We start from the raw sequence: 15699 nt of genomic DNA on the forward strand, positions 1-15699 counted from the left end.
CTTGATTGATTTCATTCCATTCCGTTTACTTTGCCATTCTGTATTTCTTGTAGGTTCTGCCCCCACAAGATTGATTTCAACACCATGGGTATTCCACGAGGCTATGACAAGGAAGCCATTAGATCCTACTAACAACAAAATCTTTGGAAGTGTGTGGGCAAAAGATGACCAATGAAAATGTTAGGGTGGATTTTCTGAATGAAGCTGGGAACTTGTTTGAGCAGAATGCAGAAGCCTATGTGCTAAAGAAGAAGTCCTAAGTAACAAGAACCTAACCTAAGTTTAAATTAGAGGGGAGAAAATGGTACGTTGAAAGTGGTATCTGGCAAGTTTGAAAAGGATTGCTGCCAATTATAACTGTCAATGAAGGACTTTTGAAAAATGAATATTAATAATTTAACCATAACAAGAGGGATGTAGAGAAGCTGAAGAGATGCCAAGTACTCTGTCTCATGGTGCTAAAATAATGTTGACTATGTTTATTGCACAATTATCAGGAGACTGAAATGAATAACATAAGAATCAGGTAGCGGAAAAAGAGGACAAAGTTAGATGATCATAATAGGCATGTCCACAAAGCATTGTTTAAAAATAATAATAATAACATAATTGGACAATAGTAGAATGCATAAAAAATTATTCACGGAAAAGAAACAAAAGCATGCTTTTTTGAGCAAAAGCATAAAAACGGAAAAGAGAGGAAAAACAATTATACACAACAGATAAGAAATAGCTGCAGTCTGCCTTTTAGTTCCAATATATGTTCATCATCCATGAACTCAATGTTTAACTTTGAGTGCCTTCCATTGCTAAAAAAAATACCATAAAACATTAAAAACTGAAAAAAAAAAAAATCATATTATCTACAAATCTCTTGCTTCTAACATGTGTGGACAAGGCAAGGTACAACCATGAGTTGGTTCGATGTATTTACTCAGACAACCATGAGTTGGCTCAATGTATTTATGTCCCATCTGAAACATGACGACATGAAAGAGAATTAAAAAGAATTACTGCACCATCATTTAATGAACTTCATGCACCAAAATTTATGTGGAAAGTCTAATATAGAAAAAAAAAAAATTTAACCACATTTTCCCTTTCTATACACATAATCTGTGGCTATTGAAATTACATTGGGCACATTGATAGATCAAGTCTTTGCATGAATTACCACAACGGTCACATTTAGGGTGGTCTTTAGCTTCCTCAACGAAAATAAGGGGGTGTGGGTGACACTTAAATGTGTAAGCAACTCCAAACATGCAATTTGGGTATTTCCCTAAAATACAATTGGGATGAGCAGGATAACTGCAATCTGCAGAGTAGTAGAACCAATGCTTTGAATCTCTTTCTTCTTCATAGACATCACAGTAATATTCATTGGAATCATCTTCAGCAATATAACAGAGAGCGAAGGGATGATCATGTTGTCCGTATCTTGTGGTATGTGGTAATGTAGCGCAATTGAAGTCCAAAGCAAACTCACAAGTGGTACAATGAAATATTGGATAAATTTTGGAATCACAACAACTACAATTCTGTTCAGATTCAATGCTAGAGAGAATAAGTCAATGCTCATGACCAGGGTGGGTAAGAATGTCTAAGATCAAACCACATTGAACATCGAGACTAAATCGACATGTCTCACAACTATAGTTGAAGCCATTGCATAAACGCTCACACGCATAACACCCAAATATCTTACTTGGATAAGGTGATGTTGGGAAGAGGGTGAGAGGGTGTCGATGAAGTGGGTGTTTCTTTTTTTGGGGTAATTTAGCACAAAATTCATGAAGAAAGAAGCTACAATTTACACAACTATAAATCGGAGGGAGAATGGCTCTTACGCACGCATAACATTTTTGGTTATTTAGAACCTCATCATCAGTAAGCTTTAAGACATGCTCATGACTGAAGTGTTCGATTACTGCAGCTATTTGAGTTCCGTCCTCCCTCATATTAAATCTGTTGACTTTGTAAGTTACTAAGTCAATCAATTCATTGAGCTGTGGAACTTCATCATCTTTAAATTCCAGCAAATTTATGTCCTCCTTGTTTTCGCTGAGAAGGGCACAATTGAGGTGGGCAACGAAATCGCATATGGAGAAATAGTAAAGCCCATAGCGTGTGTCCAGTTTTTGAACACAGAGTTGGCAAAATCGGGGGTCGGGTTGAACACAGAGTTCGCATTTTTATACTTCGATTTTGAGCAGTTGTTTACAAAGAAGACGTTTTACAGGATTGATATATATATATATATATATATATATATATATATATTTATATATTTGTGTTTTTTACTATGTACCACTATCATATACACTATCTCAATTTCGCACCAAAATTTGTATCAGCCTCATTTTCGCAAAAATGTGATAAAGTAAGTCAAACTCATATTCCAACGAAAATAAATTTAAATCCTTAAAAGATATTTAATTATCAGAAAGTTCCAGTTTCTAGCATATTATCCATTCCCGCCCACACCAGGGAGCAGGAGCAGCCCAAGGGGTAGTTCCGCACATGATTTATGATGAATGGTGAGGTACCAGCTGCATTCATATTCTTTACAACTGTAGCTAGGACCATACATTGGTTCCCAACACCCCCAACAACGAAGTCCACTTCTGTCGTCATCAGGATTGAAGAGCAAGGGATGCTCCGGATGGCAAAAATGCTGAATCCCCTGCTGCTGCTGCTGCTCCATCTAATCTAATCTATCTTCTTTATTTATTTAATTGTATGACCACATGCAAAGTCACAATCACACACATATCATCATCATCATCAAATTTCTTTATTGTTTATAAAAATAAAATAAATAATAAGAAAAAAGGCATAAATATTAATAATAAAATCAGAGAGAGATAGCAAGAAAGAAACAGAGAGAGTGTGTAATGAGAATTGAATAGCAGCAAAAAGAGGGATGAATGAATTACAATTTAAAAAAAAAAAAGAGGGATTTGGAAAGTGTGGTTTTGGTAGGGACTAGGGAGAGAGATTGATTGAGGTGAGGCCACATCTGGCCTGGGAGCTGTTGATTTATTGAACAAAGGGAGCGATTCGGTGGTTGATTTGTAGTTTTTGGGCCTAACTCACCAAGTGTTTGTTTCATAAATGAGAAACTAAAAGAGGTTGGAGTTGGATTCAATGTTTTATTCATGGGCTTTTAATTTAACAAAGGTTCAAAACCCCCTGATTTCTTTGTTTTTTGGGCTTCATACGGTTATGAAATTAGATGTGAATATTTAAAGGGCTTCGGTGTGGCCCGTGGGTCTTTTGGTTGGGTGGGCATTTTCAATTTTTGAATGTCAACACTGAAAGGCACAAAAACTATTGTATAAATTGGAATTCTTTTAATTGATTTTTATTAAAAATTAAAGTTATTTATTTTAGAAAAGAATAAAAGTATTATATAGATGAGAATTATTTTACTTGATTTCATTAAAAATAAACACGATTTTCTCAAAAATAAATGGAATGCATCTAAAAAGTTAAGAATAAATAATAAGAATGCTTGCATAACAAAAATTCATATGTTTTTAATTGATCCTACATTCTTGTTAATAGAAAAATATAATTTGTTTTTTACTTTTTTGTTCCTTTTGTTTATGCCAAACATTATCATTTATTTAAAATCATCTAACGAAAATCTAAGTTTGCCTTTATTCAATACATAAGTAAAGAGTGCAATTTAGTTTGTCTTTATATTGATATAATCAATTTTTTATTCAAGTTTTTCCTTACCTCAATTTAGTCAATACAACTCAAAAGTAAAAACAACAAAGCTAATCCAACAAAACCTCTAAAACAAGTTTAGCAGTAACTATAGTTTGGGGATTCAAAAACGAAAGAGCAAAGTATTTTAGAGTTTTACATAAACTCAAGCGAGCTTGGTTCAATGTTAATCCATTTTTACAATGAGAAATGCAATAGGGTAACTTTTTTATTAATAAAAACATTTTATGTTTTAATGTTGAGTCTATTACTCCCATAATTATTTTTTTATTTAGGTTGAAATTCTCTCTTCCCCACATGTGATAAATAATAAGAAAAATAAAAGCAAAGATTTGGTAATTTTTGAGAATGAATGTAAATGATCTTACTATTAATATGGAATAAAATGAACATTTGATAGGACATGTTCAAGTTTGACTTTTGGGTAACTTTTACTGAAGTTTTATTTATTTTTTTTCTTTTTTGGATAATTAACTTCAATATAAGTTATATTCCTCAATTCCATTCTTTCATAATAATAGTTTGTAATCTCATTATCGGACTAAATTTCTTTCCTCAATCTATCATGCTAATTAAATATTAAGGTGATCTATTATTCTTTCTAAAAATCAAGGTGATTAGACATTAAAAACTCACTAATCTATGAAGAGTGATTATATTTTTTTTGTATACTTAAATACAGTAAATGACAAACTTTATAAATTTAACAATAAATGGCAACTAATTATTTTGAAATTCTGTGTGTGATTATCCTATAATAGATATTAAATAAAAATGACATTCAAGAAAAGATTGATTTATGAAAAATAATTGAGTGATATACCATTTATCCAAATTGCATTAAATGTAACATAAACCAAACCATCTAGTAGTAATATATCTCACAAAAATATAGTGTCAAGTGCAATAAAATCTTATTACATTTAACATCTATATGACAAATTTTAAATAAGCAAAGTAATCTATTGTTTATAAATACCAATAGAAAAACACATATACATGTGAACAAATTTATAAAGGCAACTATCAATACTTACATCAAGAGGAACCTAATTTTGGCTTCAAAACACACTTAAGGAAGCTTCCAAATTATTCTCAATTTCAATTTTTTTTAAGTCTAACTTCATATGAAATCCCTATATAACATCTACTATATATAGGATTTTCATGCCATTGTGTCAAAGAAAAAATACTTGCTTCAAAACAAAGAAAACAAAAGAAAGAAAGAAAGAATAAAGGAAGAAGTAGGCAAGTAGGCAAGGCATATGCTTGCTTGCCAACTTAGACTTAAATACTTCATAGTAACATTTTCTATTTCTTTTCCTTTTGTGTTTCCAAACATGTCCATACTAACATTTAATTTTCTCATTCATTTATAAGATTTATATATGCATCTCTATTTAGGTTATATCTAGGATATACACAAACGAAATTTTATCTCGTGTTTCATTTAAATGATGAATTTTGAGCTAGAATTTACTCAAAATTTAACTTTTGAAATTACTAATATTGATTTCTATTGTTTATGTTAACAAGAAAGGACACTTCAAAAATTCTATAGAATTTTATACTTTTTTTTTATGGGAAGAATTTTATACTTTGGATTTCAAAGCATTCTTCGGCTTGCTAAACAAACTAAATTCATATGCACGTCTTTCACTCATCCCATTACTTTTTCTTTTTCTTTATTCTTATTACCTTATTGTTTACATTTTGAATATTTCTTTGCATCTTTTGTAATTCTTTCTTGATTTGGAAGAAAATAATAAATGACAATAAGAAGTTAAGTGAATGAATAATTTTTTTTTAATCTTTCCTTCATATATATATATATATATATATATATATATATTCTAAACTTGGAATTTATCTTTCGTGTTACCCAATCCATTCAAGAATCATCTATATGCTTACATTAAAAATAAAATCTAGTACCTTCTTCCATAGTATCCTTACTTTTCAAATAATATATATACACGCATTTTCTAGTATAGAATCTATTAAAAATTGTGTTCGTATATGAATTTGCCTAACTATTTTTTTTTTTTTTTGAGGTACCTAACTATTTTACAATAGACTTGAAAAGGTCCATCCTCAAAACATTTGACCTAAATTGTTGGAAGATCATTTTCACTAGTTAGGAGTCATCATCAAGAAAGATCCCTCATCATCAAGAAAGATCCCTATTGTTGTAGTATTTCTTCTCTTTCTATGTGAGTCATAAATTCAAGCTTGTAAAAGATATTTTTTGTAAGCTTTTATTTTAATTTTTTATCATGTTTTGCTGACCTATCATTTGCATTGAGCCACCAAATCTTGACAAAAATATATTTAATTTTAAACCTTTTTTATTTTTTTTTTTTATTTTGTATTAGCATACGATGCAATAGAACAAAGCATAATTTTCGTTGGTTTTAATTATGTTGTGCCTTTTGTGCGAGATAACTTGCATTTCCTCTAAAGAAATTGTTTTGCTCCCAATAAGTTTAGTACACCAATGGCATCTTAACATAAAACTTGCCATAAGACAGTCAAATGCTAATTATATCTTATATTCAAAAGGTTATATTAAATTATTTTGTGTGATTCTATTTTGATTACTTAAGAAATACATAATTACTTGACTTTCTTTTATCATCTTTTTATGATATTAATTTATAAATGTCGATAAAGATGTTTATTATTAGTTAATTTAACTAGTTTCTTTTAGAAAGTAGATTAGTAACTATAGTTAATTGGCCACTTGAACATATTAGTACATTTAAGAATTTAGTCTTAACACAATTGGGCTTCGTTTTTAAAGGCAGAACAAATACTACTTTAGCTTGTTTTCCCTTTTTTGTCCTTTGTTTCCTCTTTCCATTTTCTTTCTTTTCCAAAATTACAAGTATTAGATTGATGTAGAAAAGAAAAGTGATTAAATATCTTGATACTCTTTCATAAAATTATAATAAGACTATCATACCTTTATTTAGAAACATTAGATAAAGGAAAAAAAAAACAAAGGGAAAAAAAAAAGAAAATGAAATCTAGGTCTATAATAATTCTTACCATCTTTTAGATTCTTTCCTAATAACCAAAAAAGAGAAAATAAGAAACAACATCAATTATTCTTACCATCTCTTGAAATTCTTTTCTAATAACTAAGAAAATATGCCACAACATCAATATTTGTTACCGTCCCTTCAGATTCTTTTATAATAACTAAGAAAATAAGATTACAATATCAAGACAAAGATACTTTGAAGAAGTACACTTTGTTTCTTTGCGTACAATCTACTTAATCAGTTTACTAATAGAACAAGAAATTGAGATTCCTATTGAAGTTCAAGTTTCATTTTACACATAAAAAAAACAAGTTTATATCATGTAAAGAGTGTAGCTAAGCTTGCTTTAGTGTTTGCTGGTTTTAATTCTTAATGCACATTTTTCACTTATCCTAGGTAAGCCAATGCAACTCAAAACAACAAATTCAATCCAAAAAAACATCCAGCTGAAAGCCAATCCGTGCAGGGAAGCTTAGTACAAAGCCAATCCAATTTAATCTGTGAAATGCAACAAGGCAGCTTGTTATTTGTATAGTTTTAACTTTTAATTGAATAATCACCCTTCTCTCTGTATCTTTCTTTCATTCCATCACTCCCTTAATCAAGACATATAGTGACATTATGTACTGAGAAAACACACATAAAAAGCAAGCAAATGATAAAAAGGGTCCATATCTGCAAATTATTTACACATGGAGTTAACACTTAACACCATATATTATAAATTTGAAGTTATTTCACCTAAGAAGAAGTAGATAACATTGGCAGAAATTTGGAAGGTTCTCTCAAGTTGTTTAGCTGCTTCATTCCCGGTTTCATTGGTGAAACTTTAAGTGGACCCTTTCGTACTCTTTCATATGTTCTCCCTTTTGAAATATTGTTTGGTTTAAGAAACCCGAAATATATTCATTGAATTTAAAAATCCAATCCAAACTCATAAATTACAACTCTTATTACTACTCTCTATTCTCTATATGTAAAATACTATGTATTTGTGGTATTCCCAGTGCTACTCTGTGTCTGACTATTTGTAACAGAGCGACTAAACGCAGCGTTTCACTTACTACAGACACCCAACACAAAACGCAGCGTTTCATTAACTAAGGAAGCATAGCACGACAACGTTTTGTTTAAGTGTTCTATTTGTATTTAAATTTCTTTGTACAGGTGTCATTCATCAACTGGTTATTCTTTTTTCCTTAGTAGAGTCGGTTAATGTGGTTAACATTATAAGGCAGAGCTGGTACATTTTTTCATTTCGATAAATGAGAAATCCTTGTAATGAACGATACAGTAGGAGCCTAGGTAACAAAATTTACCAAAATTTAAATTTTGGTGATATTTCAGAAAGGATAAAATGATATGATTTGAATTACAGTTTAGATTTTGCTTTTTATCTGGTTCTTTATAAATAACCATATGCTATGATTCATGTATTGCTATGTGACTCTTTCATGTGATCATAAAATGATAGATGATGATGGCCACAAAATAAATTGAAAGTCAAATGGTTGACCAAATTCAAGCATTAATAAGTCTTTGAACAGAGCCCAAGTTCTTAATTTTTCTAGTCCTACCTTCAACTGCGGCTAAAGTCAATCTGGTTGGCCTTCTCAAGAGTTGTATTTTTGGTCCTATTTCCCATGTTGCTGGGTATGTCTAGTAACTCTACTTCTGAAACTCTTTTCTAATTATTTACAAGATTATGGAAGATCTTCTAAGATGATAAGGATAGGCCAAACAGATACCTTCTTGCTAAAGAGCTCATAAGTCGTCCCGATGCTGAGGAACTTCTAGTAGGTTGCTACGAAATTTATAGAATTTTTCATTAGAACAGGTTTAACATGTGTTAAACAAAAAATATATACATACCTTTACATTAACTAACACACTGTGTATGGCAATGGATTCATATTATTTTTATATTTTGAATATAAATCCTGTGAGTGGACTGTTAAAAAAATTTAAGTTAAAATATTTTTTGCTTGTCAATGCAGATAATATTTGAAGATGTAGAGGAGAAGTCAGGGCAAGGTCCATCCTTCATTGATAGTGCAGTGGGCATCTTCTCTTCATTAAATCGCTTCATGAAGGCCATTTCAAAATGGTCCTCTGTTTTTATCTTTTCTTCTATATAGGGCAAGGCCCTTTGCATTTTTTCATAATCAATATATTTCAATCCAACAATATTACTCAATAAATTTTGTAGCTTGAATTCTATATTATAATGCATAATTCAGATTTGAATATTTCACACGATCAAGGGTTTAGTACTATTTGTAGTGGTGGTTCTTATATATTGTAATACAATCAAAAGATGGTCAAAAGAAAAAATCTTTACACAATCTCAATCAAGTTTTTGTTCTTCAATTTCTTTGTTTGAGAGGGTAAATAGTGTCTGTTCTTCAATAATATAGCAGGAAATGATGCAAGATGCACCAAATTAAAGCGCAACTAGTTTTCATCTCTCTCTATATCTCTCCCCTATTCCTCTACTTTTTCCCTCTAAGCCTATGATCCTGTATTGAGCAATAATGTTTACATTCATTTTCTCCCAACTCTCCATTGAGTAATAATGTATCAAATGTGGCTGGGGACAAATATTTTTTCTTTAATTATTGGTCTGAGCAGACGTTGAACCACCACGCATGCAGACAGACAATACATGATTGTTGGCTAGGATACTAATCCACAAGAAGGCTATGCATTGTGGCAGACAGACAATACATTATTTTTTTTACAGTCTCTAGGTTTGTTTGGCTTTCACATGTTGTAAAAAGCATGAGAACCACATCTGAAAACTGAAAGTGGAGATTGTGGAGAACCATAAGATCTTGTTCATCTGCTTTAATTCACTGAATGGCATTGCCATGGTGCTGAATGTGGTGGTGGAACCACAAGAACTTCACTCATAGAAACAAATTAGTGTTACCCTTCCTGTAGCAGATGAGAAGCTGACCAACTAGAAGCTTGTAATTAAGGTAGGTTTAGTAAGCGAAAAACTGTTTTATGGAGCATAGGAGCATAATCAATTGATATCACAGTAATTTTTAGTATTTACTGAACTTCCTTTGGAAAAAATATGGTAGATTCTGTAACAATAACAAAAATATAATGTAAACTTCTATCTACATACACATGCCATTAACATAAATCCAATTTAACACCCCCTCCCCCTCCTCCCATGCCCGACGGGTGGAGGTGTGGGGGGAAGAAAAGGATTTTACGCATCTCCTTAGCAGACAAATTATTACCCAGGATTGTTTTCAATGTGCATGCACTTTACAAGAAGGCACCTCCAAGCAGTGAGTCAGATCAATGATGAGTTAAATAATCACCACCAATATTCAGCATTCACATAGATGATTGGAGGCATATATAAGCAACATCAGCTTCCATTTCTCCAATAATCTAGGTGTGATTGGCCATGAGTTTGCAGCCATTCAAATGTTAAAACCAATCAACATGTTGGGTTGAAGTTTTGGGTTGCTTCGTCGGCTTTAGGTACCAATTTTTCTCAAACTTGGCTTTGACTATAAAAGAATAAAGCAATTCTGCCTCGGCTGATGAATTATAAGGCATGCTCAAGATACTATGATATCAAAGAAACCATAGTTAGAAGCCATAAGATATATCCCAAAATTGTAAGATAGTACATGTGTCAGTGATATGTGATCAGATCAAGGTTATTCATAGCACCAACCAGTTTATGCTTATCCTGGGCTTTTGGCTGTAATAGATATGGAGCATGAAAATGCAGGTGATACACTAATCAAGCTGAGTCAAGAACACATGCTAGCTCCATTTCTTCACAAGTGTGACTACAGTTTAGTGACTCTATACAGTTCATTTGTGTCAATATTTTTGCCTACAACAGTCAACAGTGATTTCAAGGAAGGTAAGAGATATGACTATCTACCTGTGTGGTAGTTCCTCTAAGATATCACTGCGAAGGCATAACATAATGGATACAACTTCTTGGGCACTGACCTACTGCGAGCTGAACTTGGTAGTCTTCACCATGAACTAGTCATATGCACAAATGTTTTGAAATTTAATTAATATCAGTGGATCAAATTCATGATAATAATTATAATACCATTGGAACTACCAAACTGGAAACTTTTTTTATGAAAAAAAGCCAAACTGGCAACATGTGCCTTTCTTCGAATTCTTCTATTTAGGATATAAGCTCTCAACCTAGTTAAGATAATATAGAGGTATATAAGTATAGTACAGCTGGTAGTATAATAGTACAATGACAGTACATATAGTATTAGGTATTGGGGAAGTGGGCCTAGACCTAATACTCAACAACATACAAGCTCACAAAGAATGGAAAAATAAGAGAATTAACCAACCTTGTGAAGACACCCTAGCACTTCCAGTAGAAGCAAATGAAAAGGAATGAAGTGCCCTTTTTACACATGAATATGGACACCCTGCAGATGATTCAAAAATTGCATAGATGAGTGGGAGAAGAAAAACAAAAGATATCACATTTTGATTGGAAAAATAAGTTAAATGATAACCATCAAATGGAAAATTATTTTATAAAGTGATTTTCACAAATATGGCTGTACAATCATCCTGAAAGGTTGATAATCATTTGATGTAGTAATTTTTTAATTATTAAAAATTTAGAATATGGTCATAAGATTGAACAGGCATTTCTCAGTTGACCAAATTTGCATAATAGCACAAAATTAAGAGACATGAAAAGAGGTTATATTTCTAAAATTTCATTGGATATTTCCAGTAAGCGGCTTATGTGTTTCAAATTGCGCAGATGTTAGTGCTGAGTATTTTTTTTTTTTTTTTTACCCTCAGCCTGAACAAGTTGAACTTGTATTGTTGTGTGTAAGCAAGAAAGTGAGCAAACAAAAAACCACAATACAGAGATTTAACTCCAAAATGTGTGAGAGAGAGAGAGAGAGAGAGAGTCATTGTGTTATTCTTTTGAGACTTTTGGTAATCTAATAAAATAGGAGGTGGGCTAGGCCAGCCGTGTGGACCGTGTGAGTGTCTGTTTGAAAGTTACTAAAAAAACTTGTCGTTGTGTTAAAAACACAAAGATTAACTATATTTCAAATCTGCCGCGTCACTGTTGGAATGCGTTTAGGTTCAAACCATGTGTCGTTTGGTTACTTCAAGGGGGTAGAGACTAGAGAGTTCTAACTTTTAACTTCTATGCTGAATTAAATTTTGTTGCATTTTAATTTTTTATAAGATTTCAAATTTTTACCGCTTTTTTTTTAAGTGTCCCAAGTTTTTCGCTACAAGTATCCCTAACCAGACTTTTTTTTTGATAAATTTGATGGTTACAATAAAGAAAAAAAAATTCTTAAATGTCTCCATTAAAAGTATTAGAGAATACTAACTAGTTGCACTATAACACTCTTAGTCCAACCACACTCCTTAAATTATATTTTATGTTTTTTTTTTTGGTCAACAAATAAAATCCAAGTTTGTACTCTGTACATGAAACGAGGAGTTTTATATATATATATATATATATATTAGCAACGTATAGCTAAATATTTAAAGGGTTAACTGTTCCCCCAAATTTCAAAATTGAATATATTCTTCTTGTTATAATATGATAATTAAAATAATAAATAATGAGGATTTGAACCATTTTTGGAGTTTGGACAAGAAGTTTTGTCATTGAGTTATATGACTTTTCACAATACTATGCCCAACATTTCACAACACAAGAATTTATTAAACGGTTATCTTGTTTTAATAGAAATTGGATAGGTAAAAAAATTTCTCATTGAGTTGCATACTTATTTAAAAACAAATAAACTGCAGTCGACAATTCCAAGAAAAATAAAGACCAAGGATTGGCATTCCATTACTGTTATTTATATGTATACAGTTACAATTATGCGCATTCCCAATGTGTCTATGATTATGGATCGGGTGGACTAAATTACATATGATCATGTTATGCATAGAAAATATATGATGTCAACCAACCCTAAATGTTACTCTGAAAATTTTCCTTTAAAAAATAACACTTAAATGTTTGGTTAAGAGAAATAAAGATATGCAACAAATCCAACCATTTCCCATCTTACAAACCTGATTATACCATAAAACCATGTCCAAGAAACTTATGCAAAATTCACATCTCTAGATACTTATACTAGAAACAATCAGTAATATACAAACTAAGAGATGTATCAAAATAACTTATATGACACCTAATATCTTAACCATTGAGCAGTCTACCAGTCCTAGTTTCTAATTTCTAGAGCTTCAGCAACCAAGCTGACAATTGTTGGAAAAATGGCACATCTATTACACTTCCACCAGATATTGACCCACGGATGGAATTTTCTCTATCAAGACTTTTCTTTACCACTGTAAACTCATCATGTCCAGGGATGTCAAACCTAAGTCATCCTTTCTCTGAAGTTAACCCGTTGTATATTTCTTATGGTCATGTTATGCACAGAAAAATATATGATGTCAACCAACCTTAAATGTCACTTTGAAAACTTTTCCTTTTAAAAAATAACACTTAAATGTTTGGTTAAGAGAAGTAAAGATATGCAACAAAACCAACCATTTCCCATCTTACAAACCTGATTATACCATAAAACCATGTCCAAGAAAACTTATATGCAAAAATTCACATCTCTAGATACTTAAACTAGAAACGATCACTAATATACGAACTTAGAGAAGTATCAGAAATAACTTATATGACACCTAATATCTTAACCACTAAGCAATCTACCAGTCCTGGTTTCTAATTTCTAGAGCTTCAACAACCAAGCTGACAATTGTGGGAAAAATGACACCTGTTACACTTCCACCAGACATTGACCAATGGATGGAATTTTCTCTATCAAGACTCTTCTTTACCACTGTAACTCATCATGTCAGAGATTTCAAACCCAAGTCATCCTTTGTTTGAAGTTAACTTGTTGTATATTTCTTGTTGCTCACACAGACCTGTAAATATATATATAATAAATTGATAGGACTTATTCTTTTATATACAAATTCAGGCATGCGATATTCATAGTTACTGGTCTCCTTACAAAGATTGTGTAATATTTTGTTTGAAGTGGTTGTCATTAGGTTCTGTTTCTGTTTGCCATATCCTGGCATTTTAGATCTAGGTGAAACGCATGGCTACAAAGAAGCCAACGCCATGATAATATAAGTTCTACAATCTCATCCACTTATAGAGAGATACAAAGAATAATCTCACATATAGACATCTCACGGTGTGAATCTCAACGCAATTTAGCATTCACCATGCCACTATCTTCTATGTAACACAGTTGAAAAGGCAATATCCATACGATCTCAACCTAATTCAACACAACACTTACTTCAAACTGATCTACTTATGAATCCTTTGACATGTTTATAATAACAACATTTTACGTATCAATGTACTGGAAAAAAAAAAAAAGTTGCCACGCACCACCAAAGAGCCCAAACGAGGAATTTTCTCAAACACCATGTGTCCAATAGGCAATAGCTCACCCATGCTTCAAAAATAAAAACCCAAGACCATATTGGATATCATGCCTTAATATAAAATGGTCCATGTAATACAGACTTTGAGTAACACAGGAAAAAATGAGCTACTGATATCATATAGAATGAGCAAACATGAGAGGCTCTTCAACTCACCTAAATTACAGACTTTGAGCAACACAGGAAAATTTTTTTGCAGTTTAGACATTCAAGAAAATGTGAAAAACAGGCATATAACAAAGTGTGCAAATAGCATTCTTTTGCTAACATCAGCCAATAGCATAAAATTCCAAATATCATGTGTCAAGCAACCATAGTATCACTTTGGAAAATGCTTACTAACAATGTCATTCTATACTCACTTCATTCAATTTGACATGTTTACCAGCTACCAAGCCATTCAAACTTGTAAGCTTAGCAACTTCATTTTGGATGTACAACAAACCATTTAAAGTAGAAAAGAAACATACCTCTAATCAAGTTCACCACCTTCATCTCCAAAATGATTCTCCATTTTCTGCCTTCTTGTGTTACTATTTACAAACTTGTGTAGAGCCTCTATTCTTAAAGCGCTTTCTACAATTTACGATCTCATGCTAAGTCTTTCTTTTGGGCTGTCATTGTTACTTACAAAGCCTTCGTTTCTTTTGACATTTGAAGACCATGCCATTCAGTTTATTCATGGTCATTGTGAAATTCAATTGATTTTGACATTTGTGGGAATTTCACGAGACAATGACTAAGCCAATTGTAAGATCCTACTAACTACACAATCTTTTGAAAATGTACAAGCAAATGATGACAAATCAAGATGTCAGGGCATATAATCTGAATGAAGAAGAGGCTTGGAAATCATTTGTGCAGAATGCAAGAGATGGTAGTTTGAGCCAAAAAATATTACTATTGATACAAGAGAAAATTGCTAGGAAATGTTGTGATCTGCTAGGATATGGTGTGATCTGCAACGAAAGAAAATCTTACAATTTCTTAAAAATTTGGCATGAAAATTATTTCAACTAGCATAAATCTTAAAAATCATATTTCATGTCAATCAATTGCATTCCAGCTAACTCTTAAATGTTGTAAAAAACAAGAATGTGTGGCTCTGCCCAGAATCAGCAATATCCATTATTGCCTAGTTTTGCAGCCTAAAAAAAGGATCAAGAACAACTTTGTTCTCCCCACCTAGGTTGCCAGACACTGTCAATTAAATCACCATTAGACCTAGCCGATTGAAAAATACAACTTCCATTTTCTTTTTTGCCCCAAATTAAAGTACCCCAACAATTATAACATAAACATGAGGTGTAACCCATAGATACGACACTTGCCAACCTCTATAATTGAAAAAATAAAAATAAAAAATTCGACCATGTATGATCAACAAGGGGCATAAATAATGCTGTTATCG

General features: G+C 31.9%; 1 long non-coding RNA gene across 1 annotated transcript; it reads right to left on the bottom strand.

Moving 5' to 3' along the window:
• Nucleotides 1-9861: 9861 nt before the first annotated feature.
• On the bottom strand, nucleotides 9862-11620 carry LOC136068730 (uncharacterized). The gene is made up of 3 exons (XR_010630029.1): nucleotides 11147-11620; nucleotides 10705-10811; nucleotides 9862-10377 (listed from the first exon to the last, which is right to left on the bottom strand). It is a non-coding gene; the product is annotated as an uncharacterized LOC136068730 (long non-coding RNA).
• Nucleotides 11621-15699: the final 4079 nt, after the last annotated feature.

Source organism: Quercus suber, unplaced genomic scaffold (assembly GCF_002906115.3).
Source record: "Quercus suber isolate HL8 unplaced genomic scaffold, Cork oak 2.0 scaffold_131, whole genome shotgun sequence".
Lineage (NCBI taxonomy): Eukaryota > Viridiplantae > Streptophyta > Magnoliopsida > Fagales > Fagaceae > Quercus > Quercus suber.